Source organism: Passer montanus, unplaced genomic scaffold, assembly GCF_014805655.1.
Source record: "Passer montanus isolate IOZ18808 unplaced genomic scaffold, ASM1480565v1 scaffold136, whole genome shotgun sequence".
Taxonomy (NCBI): domain Eukaryota; kingdom Metazoa; phylum Chordata; class Aves; order Passeriformes; family Passeridae; genus Passer; species Passer montanus.
Genome location: NW_024360497.1, coordinates 830440 through 851351, shown reverse-complemented (window position 1 = coordinate 851351; position 20912 = coordinate 830440). Strand labels below are relative to the sequence as shown.

At 60.4% G+C, this 20912-nt stretch overlaps 1 protein-coding gene across 1 annotated transcript in view; it reads left to right on the top strand.

The window, feature by feature from the left end:
- Positions 1–8576: 8576 nt before the first annotated feature.
- Positions 8577–20912, top strand: part of DLGAP4 (DLG associated protein 4) — a 120141-nt gene continuing 107805 nt past the window's right edge. The window contains exon 1 of the mRNA XM_039699604.1: positions 8577–8730. The gene's annotated coding sequence lies outside the window, so the exon portion shown is untranslated. The remainder of the gene's footprint in view (positions 8731–20912) is intronic.

Genomic DNA, 20912 nt, shown 5'->3' with positions numbered 1-20912 from the left:
AGGTGCAGTGGGAATGGTGACACCAGAGTGGGATTGGTGACACCAGAGTGGGATTGGTGACACTGGCAGGGGGAATGGTGACACTGGCAAGGCACTGGGTCTGCTGGTCCGGGGATTGGTGGGATCAGACCCTTCTCCTGCATGTGCTGGCAGCACACACAGCTCTGGTTCTTGCAGAGGGGCCTGGGGGATGGAGAGGTCAGGGATGTGCTGGGCTGGTGGAGCCACTGCAGGAGCAGGATGTGAGGATGGAAATGGAAACGGTGCTGGGCTCTGAGAGGAGGGGAAGGACAGGAGCTCTGCCTGCTTTCCTGATGCTGCTCCCCGCAGGGTCAGGGGGCTGGAGGGGCTTCTCACCCAGCTGGGCTGCTCCGTCCATCCTCCAGGGTCACGGCGTGCCCTGTCTGCAGCAGGGTGTGACCCTGCTGGCACCCAGGCCAAGAGCTAGGGGAGACCCGAGGGTGTGGGAGCAGAATTCTGTGTCTGCCCATCAATCTTTGGGTGCTGGATACATCCAAAGCACTCCAAGGATGGCTCCTGCCTGTGCTCATCCCAAGCCGTGTGGGATTGGAGGGGTCAGGGCTTGGTCCCCGGGGCTGGGGAAGTTTCCTGAGGCTGGAGGCTGGAGCCAGGGCTGCTCCCATGCTGGTAGGGCAGGGCAGGGCAGGGGCTCATCCTCCATCCCACCCAGGAATGTGTTAGCTCACTTGGATCAGAGAAGGCCCTCCTCAGGCAGAGGGTCTGGGCAGAGGGAGCAGTGGAAGGTTTCTGGGGGCTTCATGGGCACTGGAGCAGGGCTGGAGAAGGATGTGGGATGTGGGGGTGCCAGGCTTGTCAGGACAGCCCGGGCACCTGCCCTGCCAGCAGGTGGGGGCTTCCTGCAAATCCATCCTCACACTGCCTGAGACCAAACCTGGGCTGGAGCTGCTTGGGCTGCTGTAAGGGGGCACTTGGCAGCTGCCCCACACCCTGCCCAGGCTGCAAGGTGGCCCTTTTGGGCACAGAGACCTGCCAGGGCTGTCCCCAGGACTCAGCAGGGTGGGGGTCAGTGGGAGCCTGTGCACCCCTGGCTCAGCTTGGCACTGTCCACTTGGGGGGCCCAGCCTGCCCAGACCAGCTCTGCAAGAATTGTGTGTGGACAGCAAGAATTCATTTGAATCTGTCTTTTTGCCCCCTTTCTCCCCAGATTAGCAGATGTGGGACAGAGCTGGCTGTTGGTGTTTGTCACACAGGCACACAGGGCTGTCTGAACATTACCCTGACCTCACAGGGCTGTGTGGCATCTCTGGTGGCACAGGCAGGAGGGGACACGGGCTTTGGGAGAGAGGAGGGTGTTATCCAAGGGTTACAGACAGCTCCTGGAAAGGTGAATGAAGAATGAGGGTGGAGAGCACAGAACTGGAGCAACAGTGAGGTGCTAGAGAAGCGAATTTTCCCCTGGTCTTTTCATCTTCCCTCTACTGCAGCAGGGCAGGAGCAAGCCCCTCAGAGCAGGGCCGTGGTTATTGTTTGAAGGCAAAGGGATCTGCAGATGTGAAAGGTGGAGGGAGACGGGGGGGTTGTTTGGGGAGGAGACTGAAGGGAACCCCCCCACACAAATACAGCTGTGCCACGGTGGGCTCGAGGTGAAGGCAGCAGCCAGGCAGGAGGAGCTGCTGAGCTCCTCGGAGTGGGGACACACCCAGTGTGTCACCTGTGTCACTGCCCGAGCCCCTGCAGAGTCCAGCACCTCCACACCAAGCAACCCGGGTGTTTGGAAGGGGCATTTCCCCAGGTGCCACAGGAGCTTGGGAAGCTGCTGAGCCTTTGGCAGCCAGGTCAGCACAGGAAGGTGTGAAACACCTGGCCAGGCACTGGCCTGGCCCTGCCCCAGCTCCTGTGGAGGGACAGCACCCAACACTCCCATTCCGTGGAGTCCCTCAGCATGTCCAGCCCTCAGCACTGCCTGTCCTGCCCTCCCTCCCAGCAGGGCAGGGGACAAGGTCCCTATGTCCCCCTCTGCCACAGGAGGGGATGCCCAGCTCGTTCCCATCACTGCCCATGACCTCAGCTGGACCCTGTCCCTCCCTGGGGCCAGCCAGCCCTGCCTCCAGCTCCAGCCATGTGCCAGCTGACAGCTCCCTCCCATCCTGGAGAGCCTCCCGGGGGCTCAGGGCTGTTCTGTCGGGTGTTCCCAGGGGCTGCCATCCCAGAGAGCTTCTGTGTCTGCCTGCTATCTGCTCCAGCTCTCCCCACGCCAGGGAAGACAGGCTGTGACAGTGGCAGCGATGCCACCCCCAGGTGGCTCCCTATAGAACCCCACACTCGGCCCTTGCTCCTCCCGAAGCTCTCTACACTCAGCCCCCTCTCCATGGCACAGCTGGCACAGGGATGCTGCCAGACCTGGCTCAGGGCAATGCTGCCACAAAACCTGGGTGGGAAACTGGGGGAGAAAGATCTCCAAGCCTGAAAGTGGGAATTTCTGCAGGGAGGCAGTGCTGGGGGTCCTGGGGGAGGTGACAGTGACTCCCAGCACAGGAGCTGCAGGTCAGTGCCACCGAGCAGGGAGAGCAGAGCTGGCAGTGGGGCTGGAGGGGCTCCTCGGGCTGGAAGTGCTCCTCGTCCACCGCGCTGGAGGATCCTTGTCTGCCTCGGGGGAAGCCCAGGAGGCAGAAAGGCTCCTGCTGTCCTCTGAGCAGCCAAGGTCGTTTCTGGAGCCAGTGCAGATGCCAGCTGCCACGTGGCCCGTGCCCGCAGGAGCGGGGGTAATTAGCTGGAAAGACGGTCAGCAGCATGGGAAATGGGAACTGGGAAATAGGAAACGGGAAATGGGAAATGGGAAATGGGAAATGGGAAACAGAAAATGGGAAATGGGAAACGGGAAAGGAGAGCAGGGAACAGCAGAGCTGTTCCTGGACTGGCAGCTCTCTGCTCCAGAGATGCCTCTCCATGCCCAGGCCTTCCCCCCGGGGCCGTGGGCATGGCTGAGGTGTGGCTGGGCGCTGGCACTGGGTGCCCACAGCACCCTGCATGTCCCCACACCCTGCCTGTCCCCACACCCTGCCTGTCCCCACACCCTGCCTGTCCCCACACCCTGCGTGTCCCCACACCCTGCCCATGTCCCCACACCCTGCCTGTCCCCACACCCTGCGTGTCCCCACACCCTGCCTGTCCCCACACCCTGCCCGGCCTCCCTGGCCAGTAGGGTTTGTTCCAGCTCAGTGCCTTCGGTGCTGGAGAGGGGAAGAGTCGATCTGACCCAACCGGGAACACGGAACAGCTGCGCTGAGGGAGGGAACAGCCCGCTGGGTCAGGCAGCCATGGCAGTGCCCTCTGCAGTGCCAGTGCCCCATGGCCATGGCACTGCCCCCCACAGACATCAATAGCAGTATCCCTCAGCAAGTACAGTTCCCATGGTGATGGCAGTGTCCCTGAGCAGTGGCAGTGTCCCTCAGCGGTGGCAGCGTCCCTTGGCAGTGGCAGAAGTGGCAGAGCTGCTCCCTGGCGTGGTGCCACCTCCACTCTGTGCCTGCTGGTTCCTGCGTTGCTGCTTCTCCAGCTCTGGACTTGTCTTGCCCTGCGGGCTGGAGCTGCCCAGGGCTGCTGGGCTGGCTGTGCCCTGACCCCTCTCCTGGTTACATTTCTGTCAGGTTCCAAGGGCAGCACTGCCCTGGGGCTGGGACAGGGGCTGTGTCTGCCCTGGAGGGTGACTCAGACCCCAGCCCAGTGTCCCCAAGCTGGGCACACCTGGTGCTCTGTGCTGCTGTGCTGGCTGAGTGGACTCCTGCAATATTCCAGCCCGGATTGTCGGTGCTCTCGGGGTGCTTTCAGAGATCCTGGTGATCCTGGCATGGTGATGCTGGCAGCTCTGCTCCACGGCTGCCTGGGGCTGCTGCCCCTCTGCTGTGTGCCTCTCACTGCCCAGACCGTGCTGGGCATGGCCCAGGGTGGTTTTCCAGGCAATGATGCTGCAAGCCTGAGCACTGCCATAGCCACTGTCCCCATCCCTGGGAGATGGAGGCTCCTGGGCTGCTCCATCTCCTTGTCCTCATGTGTGGGATCAAGGGCCATGAGCCAGGGCTTGGGGAGATCCAGGCACCATCCCTGGCTCTTCTCTCGGCTCTCTGGGATCTCTTTGGCACGGCCTTGCCCCTGTATGCCCCATGATGTCCAGCTGCAGGCAGAGGTAGGGCTCACTGGCCGTGCTGGAGAAGGGCTTGGTGCTGATGTTGTGCAGTGCTGGGACCTGCAGCGTGTGGGGGCATTCACAGGGTGTGGGGACAGCCTCGTGCCACTGTCCCCAGAGTGCCCACTGAGATCAGTCTGCTTGTGGTTATCAGTCTGGGAAACCTCCTGGAGAATGCTTTGGGGTCTCATGGGCATCGGGGCGTCCAGGGCACTGGAGCAAACTGGTTTGTTAAGGAAACCAAGTAGGACAGTGACCTGCTGGGACCAGCTGAGTTTCAGAGCTGGCAGGGAATGGTTTGGGAGGCTCTGGTTGGTGTTCAGGGATGGGGAACAGGAATTGCAGCCTGTTGGAGATGCCTGGATCCTGAAAGAAAAGGCAGCAGAGTGTGGGGAGATGGGCCCTGGGTTGTGCTGGGACAGTGTGGAGGTGTCCTTGTGGTAGCTTCATCTGGGCAGAGAGGGTGGCACAGCACTCTGTGCCTTGTGATGGGCTCCAGTGACAGCTGTGGTGAGGCTGACAGGGGCAGGGTCACAGAGGGGCTGTTGGGGTGTTGGGGCCATGTTGTCCTGCTCTGACACGTCTGACCCTCCTCAGGTGGGCTCACCTTGGCCCCTCTGCTCTCCCCCAGCATGGACGGGACCCATCCCAGGGCTCTGCCCAGGCTGCCTGGAGGAACAGCCCCTGCTCTGCGTGGGGCTGGGTCTGCTCAGCCTCTCATGCAGACGGAGCAGCTGGGAATTCTTCTGTCTTACAAACTCAATTTACATCTTCCAACCCAAATGTCCTTCCCACCTTGCCAAGGAAGCCTCTGACCAGCAGCGATTAGCAAAGCAGGCTGCAATACCTCAGGGAGCACTCGGCAGATGTTTGGGGAGCTCTGCGGGGACAGGGCAGGCCCTGGCAGTGCAGGGGCAGAGGCACCTCTGGGGAGGCAGCACTGGCACCTGGGCACCTCTCCACAAGCACTGCCTCCACAGCCAGGGGAGGGGCTGGGCCTGGGACGGGTCCAGGAGCAGCTGAGGGAGCTGGGGGGCTCAGCCTGGAGAAAAGGAGGCTCAGGGAGCACCTTCTGGTTCTGCACAGCTCCTGACAGGAGGAGACAGCCGGGGGGTGGGGTCCGGCTCTGCTCCCAGGGAATAGAGACAGGAGGAGAGGAAATGGCCTCAAGTTGCACCAGGGCAGGTTTAGATTGGATATTATGGAAAATTTCTTCATGGAAAGGGTGCTCAGGCACTGGCACAGCTGCCCAGGGCAGTGGTGGTATCACCATCCCTGGGAAGTGTTCAAAACACATGTGGTTGTGGCACCTGGGGCCATGGGCTAGTGGTGGCCTTGGCAGTGCTGGGTTAAGGGTTGGATTCAAGCATCTTAGAGGGATTTTCCAACCTTTCTTTATCTGTGATTCCAAGCCCCCATGGCTGCCCAGGTTCTTGCCATGGTTTGATCTCAGCTCACCTTGCCTTGCTGCTGCTCACCAGTGCATCCAGGGAGAAGCTGGACTCAGGCACTGCTTTCCCATCCATCATCAGTGATTCTCTTTTCATTTGCTTTTTGGGGCTTCACCTTTTTAATCCAGCTGTCTCCTGCCTTACAAATGTTCTTCCCTCAATTACTTACACCAGGCTGCAGAGCCGTTTCCATCCATCTTTGGCTGAGCTGGTGGAGCACAGGAGGGGCCACCCCAGCCACCGTCCCTTGTCACCAGCCCCCACTGGTGCCCACCTGTCCTGCCCCTGGCAGGGGAGGCTTCCCCTGAGCTCTCAGCACTGAGCCCATCCCGGGTGGGAGCAGGCAGCCCCCCTCAGCCTTCCCGGGGATGCAGGTGGACACTTCCTCTTCCCTGTCCCCCACTGCTGCTGTGGGGATTCTCTCTACAGGGACACGAGACAGGAGAGGTGGCTGCCTCTCCCAAAGAGCCAGCTGGAGAGCAGGCAGCTCCTCCTGCCTTGCTGCAGCTCCTCCTGTCCTATCCCCGGGCACGGGCTGGGCTGGAGGTCACCCCTCTGAGGAGGAGCAGAGCCCTGCCATGTGCGCTGTGCCCCCCGAGAGGGACCCCCAGAGATCCCACCCTGCCCCGAGGCGTCCCACTGAGCACGGTGCTGTCCTTCCCACTTGGGATTCCAGGCTCCCGTTATGTGGATGCTCTGAGTGCTGTGCCCTGTCCTGCAGCCGTGCAGAGCTGCTCAGCTGTGGCAGGACATGTGGCACCCTCCCAGCTGCCAGGGCATGGCACAGCCAGCTCCCTCTGCCAAATCCCAGACAAGGGACCAGCCCAACCATCCCTGCACCAGGACTGCTTCATCCCGTCCTAATGCTCTTATCTTGAAGGCTGCTCTCAGATTAAAGCCCCAGCAGCCAGTTCCCTCCCTGGATTTATTGCAATGCAGTTTTCTTCCCCTAATCTGATCCGGGTGTAAGCTGCTCTTTGGGAAGTGCATGGGGAGGACAGATGTGCCTGTCCCTGCTGCAGCAGCCAGGCTGGCAGAGAGCAGCAGGGAGGTGCCCTGCCCTTCTTGGTGCCATCTCTGGCTCTTCTCAGGCCTTGAACCCCATTTTTTCTCAAACTGCTGAGAGCAGCTCTTTGGAGCCCCAGGTTGGTTTGAGCCCCAGAAAGACCTTGAGGGGCTGGAGCGTGTCCAGAGAAGGGAACGGGGCTGGGGAAGGGGCTGGAGCAGCAGCTGAGGGGCTCAGTCTGGAGAAAAGGAGGCTGGGGGGGCCCTTCTGGCTCTGCACAGCTCCGAGGAGGGGACAGCCAGGGGGGTTCAGGCTGTGCTCCCTGGGAACAGTGCCAGTGTGAGAGGAAATGGCCTTCACTTGTGCCAGAGGAGGTATAGATTGGATATAGTATAGATTGGATATTTCAGAAAGTTTCCTCACAGAAAGGGTGGTCAGGCCCTGGCACAGCTGCCCAGGGCAGTGGTGTTGTCACTGTCCCTGGTGACATCAGAAGCTGTGTGGCACTGATGTGGCACTTGGGGACATGGGCTAGTGGTGGCCTTGGCACTGCTGGGGGAGGGGTTGGACTGGATGATCTGAAAGGGCTTTTCAGACCTTTACAATAAAAAAGAAACTCTGTAGCAGGGCCCCGTGAACCTCCCCAGAGGGTACCACAGCCAGCAGTGCCTGCCCCAGCAGGGACAGCACTGGCTCTGCTAGCTCCATGTGCAATATCCCAAAGCTTATCCAAGGCTTGGCATTAATGAGAGATGATTAAACAGCTCAGGCTCTCTCAGGGTGTCTGATGGCACAGCCAGGGCTGGACCCTGTGCCAGGATGGAGCCCCCGGGCACGGGCTGGGCTGGAGGTCACCCCTCTGAGGAGGAGCAGAGCCCTGCCATGTGCGCTGTGCCCCCCGAGAGGGACCCCCAGAGATCCCACCCTGCCCCGAGGCGTCCCACTGAGCACGGTGCTGTCCTTCCCACTTGGGATTCCAGGCTCCCGTTATGTGGATGCTCTGAGTGCTGTGCCCTGTCCTGCAGCCGTGCAGAGCTGCTCAGCTGTGGCAGGACGTGTGGCACCCTCCCAGCTGCCAGGGCATGGCACAGCCAGCTCCCTCCGCCAAATCCCAGACAAGGGACCAGCCCAACCATCCCTGCACCAGGACTGCTTCATCCCGTCCTAATGCTCTTATCTTGAAGGCTGCTCTCAGATTAAAGCCCCAGCAGCCAGTTCCCTCCCTGGATTTATTGCAATGCAGTTTTCTTCCCCTAATCTGATCCGGGTGTAAGCTGCTCTTTGGGAAGTGCATGGGGAGGACAGATGTGCCTGTCCCTGCTGCAGCAGCCAGGCTGGCAGAGAGCAGCAGGGAGGTGCCCTGCCCTTCTTGGTGCCATCTCTGGCTCTTCTCAGGCCTTGAACCCCATTTTTTCTCAAACTGCTGAGAGCAGCTCTTTGGAGCCCCAGGTTGGTTTGAGCCCCAGAAAGACCTTGAGGGGCTGGAGCGTGTCCAGAGAAGGGAACGGGGCTGGGGAAGGGGCTGGAGCAGCAGCTGAGGGGCTCAGTCTGGAGAAAAGGAGGCTGGGGGGGCCCTTCTGGCTCTGCACAGCTCCGAGGAGGGGACAGCCAGGGGGGTTCAGGCTGTGCTCCCTGGGAACAGTGACAGGGTGAGAGGAAATGGCCTTAACTTGTGCCAGAGGAGGTTTAGGTTTGAGTATTAGGGAAAATTTCTTCATGGGAAGGGTGTTCAGGCAGTGGCACAGCTGCCCAGGGCAGTGGTGGAGTCACTGTCCTGGAAGTGCTCAAAAGGCGAGTGGCACCTGGGGACAGGGGCTAGTGCTGATCATGGTGGCAGTGCTGGCTTGATTTGGTGATCCAAAAGGTCTTTTCCAACCGTAACAGTTCTGTGCTCTGAGCCGGGGGTGCATCCACAGCTCCCTGGGCTCACGTGTGTGTTGTCCCTCCCCAGCCCAAGGCCCCCGCTGAGCGCGGTCACCGAGCTGCCACCACCCACAGCCGGCACATGGGCCACCAGCGTCCCCTCACCCCCTGCGGGTGACGGCAGCGTCCTGCAGCAGCCGTGCCACCCGCGAGAGCCGTGCCACCCGCGAGAGCCACACCAGACTGTGAGTGCTGGGGGCAGAACTCTGGGGACGCGGGGTGGCTCCGGGTGGTCTGTGGCTGAGGGGCAAGAGGAGGCTGTGGATGCTGGGGACTGTGTCCTCTCATGGGGCCCTGCTCTCTGCCCAGTGTGGCAGCAGAGGCGCTGCTGGCAGGGCAGGGGCACCAGGCTGTTAAAGGGACAGGGCTGAGGTGCTGTGAGGTGCTGGCAATGCCCCAGCGTGAGGAGATGGTGGCTGAAGGACGCTGCTGTGGGCACTGCAGGACACTGTTGCGGTGTCCCTGGGGCAGGGAGGGCTGTGAGCAATGCCAGAGCCCAGGAGCAGTGGGTGCAGAGCCCACGGGGGCCCCAGCCATGAGCCCTGGGCTCCCTGGGGCTGCCCTGGCCGTGGGTTGCCCTGGGCTCTGCAGCCCCAGCCTGGGATGTGCTCCCCGAGCTCTGGGCTCGCTGTGGGCGTGCTGGGCACGAGCAGGGTGCACAGGGTCACACTGACTAGCCAGAGAAGGAGTGAGAACCTGCCAGCCCACGGGGAGCCTGTGTTCCCCTCAGGGAAGGACAGGCCTCTGGGCTTGGGCAGCTGCTGGCCCCTGGGGAAGGGACATGTTCTGAAAGCAGCGGGCAGGGTGAACACACAGGGCAGACCTGCAGAGCAATAAATCCCATGGCTTTCCCGCATCAGGAAAGATTTCCTGCTGTGTTCCAGAAGGTGACACCAGCTCCATCAGCCCAGCCACACCCAAACACTCAAAGAGTCTGGAGTCGGCCTCCCAAGGAGAGAAAATGGGCAGAAAACCCAGTGAGCACCCAAAGCGTGTCAGGGATTTGTCCTTCACAGCCTGGCAGCAGCTGAGGGAGCCTGAGGGGTGGGAGCCCTGTCCTACTGTGCCACCACACAGAAGCAAAGCACAGCTTCCCCAAAGAGCTCAGGGAAAGCTGTGCTTTGCTTCCAACACACACTTCCTCACTGCAGCTGCTGCTGTGGGTTGTGTCCTGGGAAAATCCATGGGGGTTTTTAGCCAAGCTGATCTCTGTGCCCCTCTGTGTGCCAAGAAAAGGGGGTCTTTGTAGCCTTCTGGGGCCGTTCTGGGAGAGCTCTGCAGGCTGGATTCTGGAGGGCTCTCCCAACACCAAGGCTCTGGCAGTGCTGCAGGGATGTGAAGGAGATTTGTGATGAGGATGAAGGTCACACATCCACCCATGGGGTGGCTGCTGGGCTGGGGTGAAGAACCAGGCCCTGCCCAACCCAATCAGCCCCTCTGTCCTGCAGGGAAGCCTTCCTCAGCCCTCCTCCTCCTCCCAGCAGTGTCAGCTGGGCAGTGCCTGGTGAGGGCTGGGCCACAGCCACACTCTGGGCAGCACCAGGGTCAGGGACAAAGGACAGGAGGTCAGGTGGGTGTGGGTGCTCCTTGGAGGTGGCGTCAACAGGGAGCATGAGACAAAATTTGCATTGGGATTCAGGAAGGAAGACTTGGGAGCGAATGGTCCCAGTTCCCGTGGGGCACAAAGGTGAAAGGTTCACAGGCAGTGATGTCCTTAGGGTGGGAGAAAGCTCTGGGAATGCCCCTGGGTATTGGGAGGTCCCCACACCCCCTGGTGGGACTCCCCAGTCCCTGGGTGGGACTCCCCTCCCCTGGGGGACCCGAACACCACGGTGGGAGCAGCAGCCCCAGTTCCCTGCCCCCAGCAGTCATCATCTGCCTCCTTCCCTTCACTGCAGCTGCTGGATTTCTCCCTGGGTTGTTTTTTTAATGTATGTGACACATGTTTGGTTCAAAGCGCTTAATTGCCTCTTGGGATGCATTTCATTTATTCATTAAGAGAGAAATTGGAGTTGCACAGCTTGCTTTATTTTGCTATTTTTTCCTTCTTTTTTTTTTCTCTTCTCTTCTCTTCTCTATCCTGTAAGGAAAGGGTGAGGAAAAATACTGCACATCTGCCTCCAGCATGTGTGTGCCCAGCCTCTTTCCTCTGTGCCCCTCAGCCTCTGTCCTCAATGCCTTTCAGCCTCTCCTGTTGCTCCTGACCAGGACAGTGGTGATCCCACTCCAATCCCTCTCCACCTGAGCGAGAGGGCACAAAAGCCCTGGAGATGTCCTTGCTTGTGTTGCTCAAGGGTCAGGCCAGGGCTGTGTGCATGGGATGTGCCCCTGCCCTGCCCGTGCCACTGGGACACCCCTGTGTGGGAATGGTGGCATTCCCTGCTTTGGAGACCGGCTAAGGCTGGGATGGATGGTGAGGGTTGGTGTCTGTTCCCTGGGCCATGCTTTCAGAGCAGTGTCTGTGCAAGCAAAGCCCTGCAGATCCATCTTCTGGCTGATCCCAAAGCAGGAGTCACACAGCTTCTGCCCTGGGGAGAAACCCCCGGGCACTCTGGAGTGGATAAATGGAGATTCTCTGGGATAAGCAGCGATCCAGACAGGCGGTGGATTTGGGTTGTGTGGAGGTAAAAGAGGAAACTGAACAGAGAGATGGCTGGAGGACAGAGGCAGGGATGGATGGATGGATGGATGGATGGATGGATGGAGGGATTGTTCTAAAGAGCTGCCTGAATCCAGAAAGGTGTGGTGGTGGATGCTGTGGTGGGAAGATGGGGCAGACCAGACCCACAGGCTCCACTGAGGGCAGGTGGATCCGACCCCACGCATCCCTCAGGGCTTCTTCCCAGAAGCTTTGGTGCCTGGAATCGTCCCCCAGGACCTTGCCCCAGACAGGGCTCTGCTACAAGGGGTGCTGTCCCTTGTTTTTAGGGTTTGATGTGTTATTCTTTCCCCTCCTCAGCTCTCACCAACCTGAACATTCCCACCAGGAATGGGTGGGCTGGGCCAACCCTATGGGAATTTTCTGTCCCTTGTGAGAGGCACGCCCCTCCCTCTCTGCATCCCCTTTGCTCAGTGTCCCAGTGCCCAGAGCAGGAGGAGCCGTGGATTTTAGGGGCAGATCTCCTCCTGAGAGGCTCCCTGCATTTCCTGAATCTGGGCTCCACAGTGCTCCTGCCGTGGGCTGAATCCCCTGGAGACTTGTCCCCTGGAAAGGAGGACACTGTCCCTGGATTCCTCCATCCACCAGTCCCTGAGGAGCACAAATCCAGTCTCTGTCTTCCTGAAGAGTTGTGTGAAATGTTTGGGTGGCTCCCAAACCCCTGGTAATGGGGGATCTCTTGCACCAGCAGAGGTGGGGGTTGTTTCTCTGTGGGTTCTGGGAAGATCTCCCCAGCCCAGCAGTGCCATGACTCTGGGAGAACAATCTGCCAGGGGCTGCTGCTGTGGAGCTGCATCAGCAGGCTGGGATTGCCAGTGTATGCTCCCAGTGTGGAATCAGAGCTCTGGGAAGGGGCAGCCCTGCTCCTGGGGGCTCAGCACAGACCCTGCCCTGCGCAGGTGAGCAACAGCAGATGCCAAAATGGAACAGATCCCCCCACCCGCAGTCCTGGATCTGTGTGCTCGTGGCCCAGAACCCCCGCAGCACCTGGGCCGTGCTCCCAGGGATGCTCCCCCCTTCCCAAAGCCCTTGTCCTGCTTCCAGCCAGCTGCCACAGACCAGGGAGCCTTCTTCCCACTGTCTTCTCCTCCTCCTCCCGCTTCCCAGGTCTGGAGGGAGAGCTCAGCTGGGGCTGTCTGTGCCAGAGACAAGCACAGGGAAATGGGAACGGCTGGTGCTGCTCCCACCAGGCTGTCTGCCAGGGAAGCTTTGGCTTTATCTCCTGAGCCAGGCGCCCTGGGAAGGGAACCAAGGCCTGCCTGGGGCAGGAGGAGGTGCTGGTGCTGCTCGGGACCCCTGGGCTCGCTCCAGAGGGGTTGTTTTCCTTCCAAGCAGCACTGCAGCACTCACATGAGAAGGGATTTGCAATGCAGAGGAAACTCCCACCCGCCACGCGGCTGCGTGGGCAGCGAGCAGAGCCGAGCGGCTGCGCTCCCACGGGCTGGGCTCCACAGCCCTGCCCTGCCCTGCCCTGCCAGCTCCCGGGCCAGTCCTGCCTCTGGCACCCTCTCCCTTCCAGGGGGGACCATGGAGACCCTCTGAGCACCGTGCCCCGAGGACAGGGCTCTGCCATGGAGGTGATGCTCTGGTTTGGGGCTTCTGCCTCCTTCCGGCACTGGATTCCCTTGGCCCACTGAACAGGGACAGAGTAGCTGGCACAGCTGGCATGGCTGGCATCACTGAGTGCCTTTCTTGGTGTCCTGGGCATGGAGAGCACTATGGGGAGGCAGTGCAGGTATAGCACAGGGAGTTTGGGGTCTGGGATCCAGCAGATCCGTGTGTGATCCGTGGGTGGGTGTTTGGCAGGAGGAAGGGCCCCGAGGTGTCACAGGTCAGTCCCACATCCAAAGGCAGGACGTGGCTCCTGGTGCCCTCAGGTCTTGCTGGGAGAGTGAGCGTGGCTGGCGGAGGTTGGTTTTGGAGGGGCAGTGTGTCTCTGGTCCTTAGTGGACCAGGAATTCCCACAGGACTGGTGGGAATTCCCACAGGCTGTGTGTGAGAAGGAACGATCCCTGGGTTTGGGGATGTCAGTCATATCCTTTCCTGGGAAGGCCACCACACTCTGCTCCCTGCAGAAGCTTCAGTGTCACCCATGGGGACACCCTCCTACCAAGCCCAGAGCAGCTGTTTGTGCCCTCCTCTGTCCCTCCATGGGGCAGGGAAGGTTTGGGTGATCCCAAGGTCACCACTTTCCTGAGGCTGGCCTGAGGGACATCACAGTGCTTTGGGCTGCAGATCCTGGGAAAATGGGCTGTGGTGGCTCCCATTGTTTCACCCTGAGCTGAAGGGGGCTGTGGGGTCATCTGTAGGGAATGCCTTGGGATTTCTGGGTGTCTTGACCCAGGCAGGACATTCAGGGTTGAGCAAGGAGTCCAGAGCACATCCCCAAGTCTTCCCACCCTTGTTGCCCCAACACCCTGCTGAGCAGGAGGCCTGGGCAGTGGAGGATGCCCTGCTCCCTCCCGAGCTGTCACCTGTGCTGTCACCTGTGCTGTCACCTGGCCGAGTCAGAGTGGCAGCTGCAGGGACCTGTGCTGGGAGCACTGGGGTGCCACTGCTGGGGACACTGCAGGACACCTTTCCGTGGAAGCCCAGGGAGGTGGAGGGGCTTTCCCTGCTCTCCTGGTTTGCCAGCAGCTGCTGGGCTGCTTTTGTCCCTCTGCACTGGATGTACCTGGCAGGGGCTGGAGCTAGATGAGCGTTAAGGTCCCTCCCAACCCAAAATATTCTGTGATTCTACATCAGGAGCTCTGCTCCCTCACGAAAGGTGGGTTGGCAGGAGGGGAGGAATTTCTCCAGCTTTTGAGAGGAGGCAAAGCCCCCCTTGGAGAGCCCTGGGGAGCTGGGACCCCCGGGACTGCTCGGGAGGGCTGTGTTTTCCTGCTCAGAGCACAACTGTCAATGGCAAAGTCTCGGCACAGACTTCAGTGCTGAGAAACACTGTGGGCTGGGACATTTTGGAGAAGATTTTTAGCTGCAGCAAAGAAATTTGGCAGCTTGGAAGCAATCTAATCATCCTCCTCCCATATGCTTGGTGCTATTTAAAAGGGAGCATGTACCCGATTCCTTCCGACCAGCACGCTGACATTTCCACAGTGCATTTGGAAATAAATTTGGCATCCGCTGTCAGAATCTCAGACTGAGCCCAGTGTGGCTAATTTGGGCTCTGAGTGCCTCTGCAGAGCACCTTTCCCTGCTCACAGATGCCCGAGGAGCCACGGCAGGGTCTGCTTCCCACGGGCACCGCCGGGTTGTGGGACTGGGGGAAGCAGAGCCTGGGGGCCTGGCTGGTGGCTCAAGCCCTTTGCAGCAGCCCCAAAAGCCGAGGAGGCTTTAGGGTGGTGGCTGTGCTGGCTCTCCTGAGGCACAGCACAGCACACAGGCACTGGGAGCCCTGAATGCTTGGGCTCATTAGAGCCAGGGTGTGTCCTGCTGGGGCCCTGTGCTGTCCAGAAACCTCTCTGAAACCTCTGCTGCCCAACACCCAGGGCTGGCAGGCCGTGGAGGGGCACTTGGGAGGCATTTAGGGTCCCCCAGCTCTCCTCTCCCGTCACACAGCTGGAGGGCCAGGGAGATGCCCGAGGAGTGTGGGGGTGGCAGCGCTGCCCCAGCTGTGCTGGGCTCTGTGCTCAGCTCCAGCTGCCCCCCAGAAAGGGGAGCAAAGGGGGGCTGCTGCCACCTGCCTTGGGGAGACACGTGTGGGGACCCGGGCACGGCTGTCCCCATCCCGCAGGTGGGACAGTGGCTCCAGGCATGTGGGATGTTTGCAGGGCTGTGTCTGGTGTCCTGCCCACCTGTCCCCGTGGCTTGGGTCGGGATAGATGGGCTGTCCCTGGAGATGACACCAGGTGCCACATCTCTGAGCAGGATCTGTCCCCTCCCCTCATTCAAAATCCCAGCTTCCCTCGGGTCCCCCAGTCCCACCAGAGCTGGGACCCGAGGGGACGCAGGGCTCTGGGCCCACCCAGCCCAGGGGATGGCCTTCCTCCCCTCCTCTTCCTCCCGTGGGTTTTGGGGTTCCCCAGTGCTGGACTGAGGTGAGGGTGGAAGTGGAGAGCAGGTTGGAAACATATGGAGGGATGGATGGGGAAGCCGTGCCTGGGAGCCATGCACGTGTCCCTCTCTGTGCCATTGGCCTCTCAAAGGCACTGAGCCGTGAGCTGAGCCCGCCAGAGCCGCTCTGAAGGATTCGGGTGAATTATGGAGATGGGAATCAGGCAGCAATCCAGGCATGGACAATGTCTTCAGGGGGTGGCAGGCTGCAGCTTCGCCGTCCAGGAGGTTTCCTGGGATCTAATTAGTGCTCAACAGCCCCTCCTGGACGGGCTCTGTGCCTGCCCTCAGCACTCACCTCCGGCTCTGGCTGTGGGGACAGGGGACACAGCGTGGCAGAGGGTCAGGGGCCACGGACACAGCCAGGGAAAGACATTGAGGCAGGAAAAGAGCAGATCCTCCTGGCATCAGGTAGGAGGTGGGAGCTGATGTCTCCCCTGCCCCGGCTGAGCACTGGGGCGCAGGGACAGGCTGGGGACATGCTGGGGACAGGCTGGGGACATGCTAGGGACAGGCTGGGGACATGCTGGGGACAGGCTGCTCCCCTGTTCAGTGCCTGGCAGCCCCTGGGATGGGTGATGTGCTGGACTGGCAGCAGCACTTCTGGTCTTGAGAGGAGCTGTGAGTGGGGCAGTCCAGCCCTGGAGCCCCTGGAAGGGCTCCTCCTTGTCACCCCTGTGTGGGGGGACATCCCTGAGCACCCACCCCTCACCCTGCACTCCGCTCTGCCCTGCGTGGCTGGTCCTGACCCCTGGCAGTGTCCCAGTGCCACCATCGGCCCCATCTCCCACAGCAGCCACAGCCCCGGGACAGCACAGGGGGCTGCGGCCACCTGGGGTCACTCACTCCCCTCTTTTTTCAGGCTGGCTGAAAGAGTTAAAGTTGTGGAGGAGTGATGAAGGAAAGTGGAGAATCAGGGAATTATGGAATCCCCAAATGGTTTGGGTTGGAAGGGACATTAAAGCTCATGCATTCCCACCCCCTGCCATGGGCAAGGGCACGTTCCACTGTCCCAGGCTGCTCCAAGCCCTGTCCAGCCTGGCCTTGGGCACTGCCAGGGATCCAGGGGCAGCCCCAGCTGCTCTGGGCACCCTGTGCCAGGGCCTCCCCACCCTCCCAGGGAACAATTCCTTCCCAATATCTCATCTCACCCTGCCCTCTGGCAGTGGGAAGCCATTCCCCCTTATCCTGTCCTTGCAGGCCCTTTGTCCCAAGTCCCTCTCCAGCTCTCCTGGAGCTCCTTCAGGCACTGGGAGGGGCTCTGAGCTCTCCCTGGATCCTTCTCTTCCCCAGTCTGGACATCCTCAGCTCTGCCAGCCTGGCTCCATAGTGAGGGACTCTGACTAAGCTGGCTCTGGGAATGAGGTAGTGAAGCCCTTCATGTGCAGCCAAGAAAAACATTGTGTGTCCAGCTGATCCCCATGGGTGGATCAGACTCTGGTTCCTCATTTTCCCCTGCCCCTACACCCTCTGCAGTGACCTTGGAAGAGCCTCCTGCTCAGGTCTGTGGCCTCACACCAGCCCTGCAGGGATGTGCTGAGTGGGGCTGGGTGCCCTGGGCAGGGCAGGAGGGTGCCCAGAGAAGCTGTGGCTGCCCCTGGATCCCTGGAAGTGTCCATGGCCAGGTTGGATGGGGCTCCAAGACCCGTCCAGCCTGGTCTGGTGGAAGGTGTCTGCGCCCATGGCAGGAGTGGAACAAGATGATTTTTAAGGTCCCTTCCCCCCAAACCATTCTAGGCTCCCATGGTTCTGTAGTGCCCTGGCTCTGTTCCCAGGAGCCCAGCCAGGGCAGGGCAGTGAGGGCAGTGAGGGCACAGCTCTGAGTCCTGGAGCTACGGGGCCCGAGGAGAGCCCGGGCACACGGACAGGGCACACAGGGCACACGGACACAGACAGGACACACGGACACAGACAGGGCACATGGACAGGACACATGGACACAGACAGGGCACACAGACAGGGCACACGGACAGGGCACACGGACAGACAGGGCACACGGACAGGGCACACGGACACAGACAGGGCACACGGACAGGGCACACGGACAGACAGGGCACACGGACAGGGCACACGGACACAGACAGGGCACACAGACAGGGTACACGGACACAGACAGGGCATATGGATACAGAGATGGCACATGGACACGGACAGGACACACAGACACGGGGCACACAGATACAGACAGGGCACACGGACAGGGCACACAGACACAGAGAGGGCACATGGACACAGACAGGGCACACGGACACAGGGCACATGGACACAGAGAGGGCACATGGACACGGACAGGACACACAGACACGGGGCACACAGACACAGACAGGGTATACAGACAGCCCTTCCCAGCTGTGTTATCCACACTGCACCGGATGGCTCTGCCAGGGTTCAGTGAGCAGTGACACCTGCCCTGTGTCCTTCTGTTGTCACTGCTGTTCTCTTCAGCAGTGGGCTGGGAGCTGTCTGCTGTGCCCAGGCACTGGGGTGCTCCCCCTTCCCTGGCTGCTTGCAAAGGAGCCAGCCCTGGCTGCTTTTTGGGGGTACAATGGAATCAAAGCAGAGGGGAGAGCGAAATCCGGGGTGGGCACACAGCCCGGTGGGGAAGGCTGGGGTGACCTGGGCTGTTTAAAAGGCCTGGGAAGAAGTGAGTGACAGATGTGCTTTCCTGATGACCCACAGCTGGCTGGGCAGGAGTTCCAGGGGCAGCAGCACTGGTTTCCCTCCTCCTGGGAACCTGGGTGATTACAGCTGCACTCAGAAATGGGCATACCCAGATGTGCTGGTGTTTTCAAACCTTTGGAGATACCTGCATACGGGATAATCATCCCAAAGGCTGATCTGCTGGAGCCCCTGCCCCTGGCAGTGTGTGGCCATGGTCCCCCAGAGCTGGGCTGTGGGTGGGGATGGAGGAGGAAGAGGTGAAGGAGACGGAGAAGGAGGAGGAGGAAGAGGAAGGGCTGCCAGTGCCAGCACACACAAATTCTGTGGTTTGTGCAGTGTTGTTGCAAACTGGGGGGTGAGGAACATGCACCAGGCTCAGAGCCAGCTAAACAGCTGGGAATCCTAGGCAAATCCTAAATTGGCTTGGGTTGGAAAGGATCTTAAAGCCCATCCAGTCCCACCCCCTGCTATGGGCAGGGACACCTTCCACTATCCAAGGCTGCTCCAATGTCCAGCCTGGTCCTGGACACTCCCAGGGATCCAGGGGCAGCCACAGCTTCTCTGGGCACCCTGTGCCAGGGCCTGCCCACCATCAGAGGAGAGAATTCCCTCCCAGTATCCCATCTGACCCTACCCTCTGGCAGTGGGAAGCCATTCCTCCTTGTCCTGTCATTCCAGGCCCTTGTCCCCAGTCCCTCTCCAGCTCTCCTGGAGCCCCTTTAGGCCCTTGAGAGGGGCTCTGAGCTCTCCCTGGATCTTTCCTCCTTCAAGCTGAACACCCCACACCATCCTCCTCAGGAGCACGATCTTCTGATGGAGCTCTGCTCCATGGCCTGAGGGATTCCTGAGCCCGGGAATGATCCCGAGCTCTGCTGAGCCCTGGGGCAGCTGGCACAGAACCTGCCCCGCGCTCCCTGGGGAGGGAAGGGGCTCACCAGCGAGGGGAGGAACACACAGGGACAGCCTCTGCGAACCCCCTGTGCCTGTTTTTGCTATAATAAGTCTCAGTCATGTGTCTGGAAGGGCTGAAGGGAAAATCTATTTTTCTCCTGTTTCCCGGCTCTGCCTGTGACAGGGGCTCTGCGGGCACGGGCTCTGCGGAGCTGGCGCCGGCTTTTCCTGGTGTTTGTGTGGGTTTGCACATGGCAACGGCAGAGAGAAAAGCCTTCTTTTTTTTTTTTAAGAAGAAGAAGAAAAAGCAAATGCGATTGTGAAAAGCAGCTCGAATTTGCAGGGAAGAGCTGGGAGAGGGGCAGGAACGCAGACAGGGATGGGAGCGCACTCCGTTCTGGCACCGCTGTGGTTCCTGCCCATCCCACGCAGCCCAGCCTGGGGGCTGTGCTCCAAGGACACCCAAAACCAGCCTGGGCAGGTTCCTCATGGCCAAGGGGAAGCAGGTCAGCCTCAGGCTGGAATTCTGCTGGGAATTTCTGTGCTAGAAAGGATTTGGGTTTTTGATGCCTCAGTCCTCAGGTTGTGCCAGGGAAGGTTGGGATTCAATATTAGGGGAATTTTCTTCATAGAAAGGCACTGGCACAGCTGCCCAGGGCAGTGGTGAAGTCATCATTCCTGGAAGTGTTCAAAAACTGTGTGGATGTGGCACCTGGGGACATGGGCTAGTGGTGGCCTTGGCAGTGCTGCCTTAAGGATTGAATTCAGTGGTCTCAGAGGGCTTCTCTGACCTCAATGATTCCATCCTTTGGGAAGGTGTGGTGGCAGAGGCAATGGAGAGGTCAGGCTCTGCCAGGGCACCCATGTGGCACCTGGGGACATGGGCTAGTGGTGGCCTTGGCAGTGCTGCCTTAAGGATTGAATTCAGTGGTCTCAGAGGGCTTCTCTGACCTCAATGATTCCATCTTTGGGAAGCTGCAGTGGCAGAGGCAAGGAGAGGTCAGGCTCTGCCAGGGCAGCTGGAGCTCTGTGCTGAGCCAGCAGGAAGAGCATCTGAGAGATCTGGTCAGCACTGGTCACTGCTGGGGGCTCTGGGGACAGTGCCACCACAGCCTCCCAGCTGTGCCAGGGCCACCAACTGCCCCTGCCAGGCTGCTCCTTCCTGCTCCTGCCCTGGAGCCCCACGCAGGCCCTGGCAGCCTCCCTGCTCCTGCCCACCAGGCTGCAGCAGCCCGCTGCTCCCTCGGGAAGCTGTTCCCAGCTCCGGACCATCGCGTCCCTCCCACGACTGCTGCATGCGTCACTTTTTTCCCCTTCCTCACACAAGTGCCCTTTAGATATTTATACAGTGTTATCCTGTTCCCCTGCAGCGCTGGCTTTCTAGGCCATACAAATGAGATTCCCTCAGTCTCTGCTGTAACTCATCCTCCCAGCCCTGCCTCCCTCCGGCTGCGGCGCTCCGGCTTTCTCCTTTTTCCTTCTCCGTGCCTGATGTCTCTCTCCCTCTAAGAGCCTCCCTGGGAATTGTAGGGCACGCTCCTACCACGGCAGTAAAACAGGATTAGGAGCTGTTTTGGCCGTGAAGGATTGTTCTGGGCTCCCACCTGCAAACCCTTCTGTGCCGTGTTCCCACACAGACGCTTCCAGCTCTGCGGGGTTGCTCCAGGCCAGCCGTGCCCAGCTCAGTGCCCACCTCCTGCAGCAGCTCCCGGGGCACTGGGGAATCTGTGGGACACCCCCAGCTCTGTCCCTGTCACTGACCCTCAAGGGCTGAGCCCACACAGGGAGACATCACTGCCTGCTCCACCTGTGCCTCCAGTGCCCCACACCATTCCTGGGGTGGCCCCTGCCCCATACCAGGCTCCCCCCCAGAACAGCCCCCGAGCCTGGCTATGGCTCCTGTGCCCTCCAAGTGCATCCTGACCCCTAGATATGAGTCACAAAATCCCTCTGCCCCACATCTGTGGGTGATGGTGTCCCTTCAACCCTGCACCCCTCAGTCCCACACCTGTGGAGCCCAATGCCCCCTTGACCCCTATCTGTGTGTCCTTGTTCCCCCTCAACCTCACATCTATGGGTCCAAACACCCCCCAGACCCAGTCT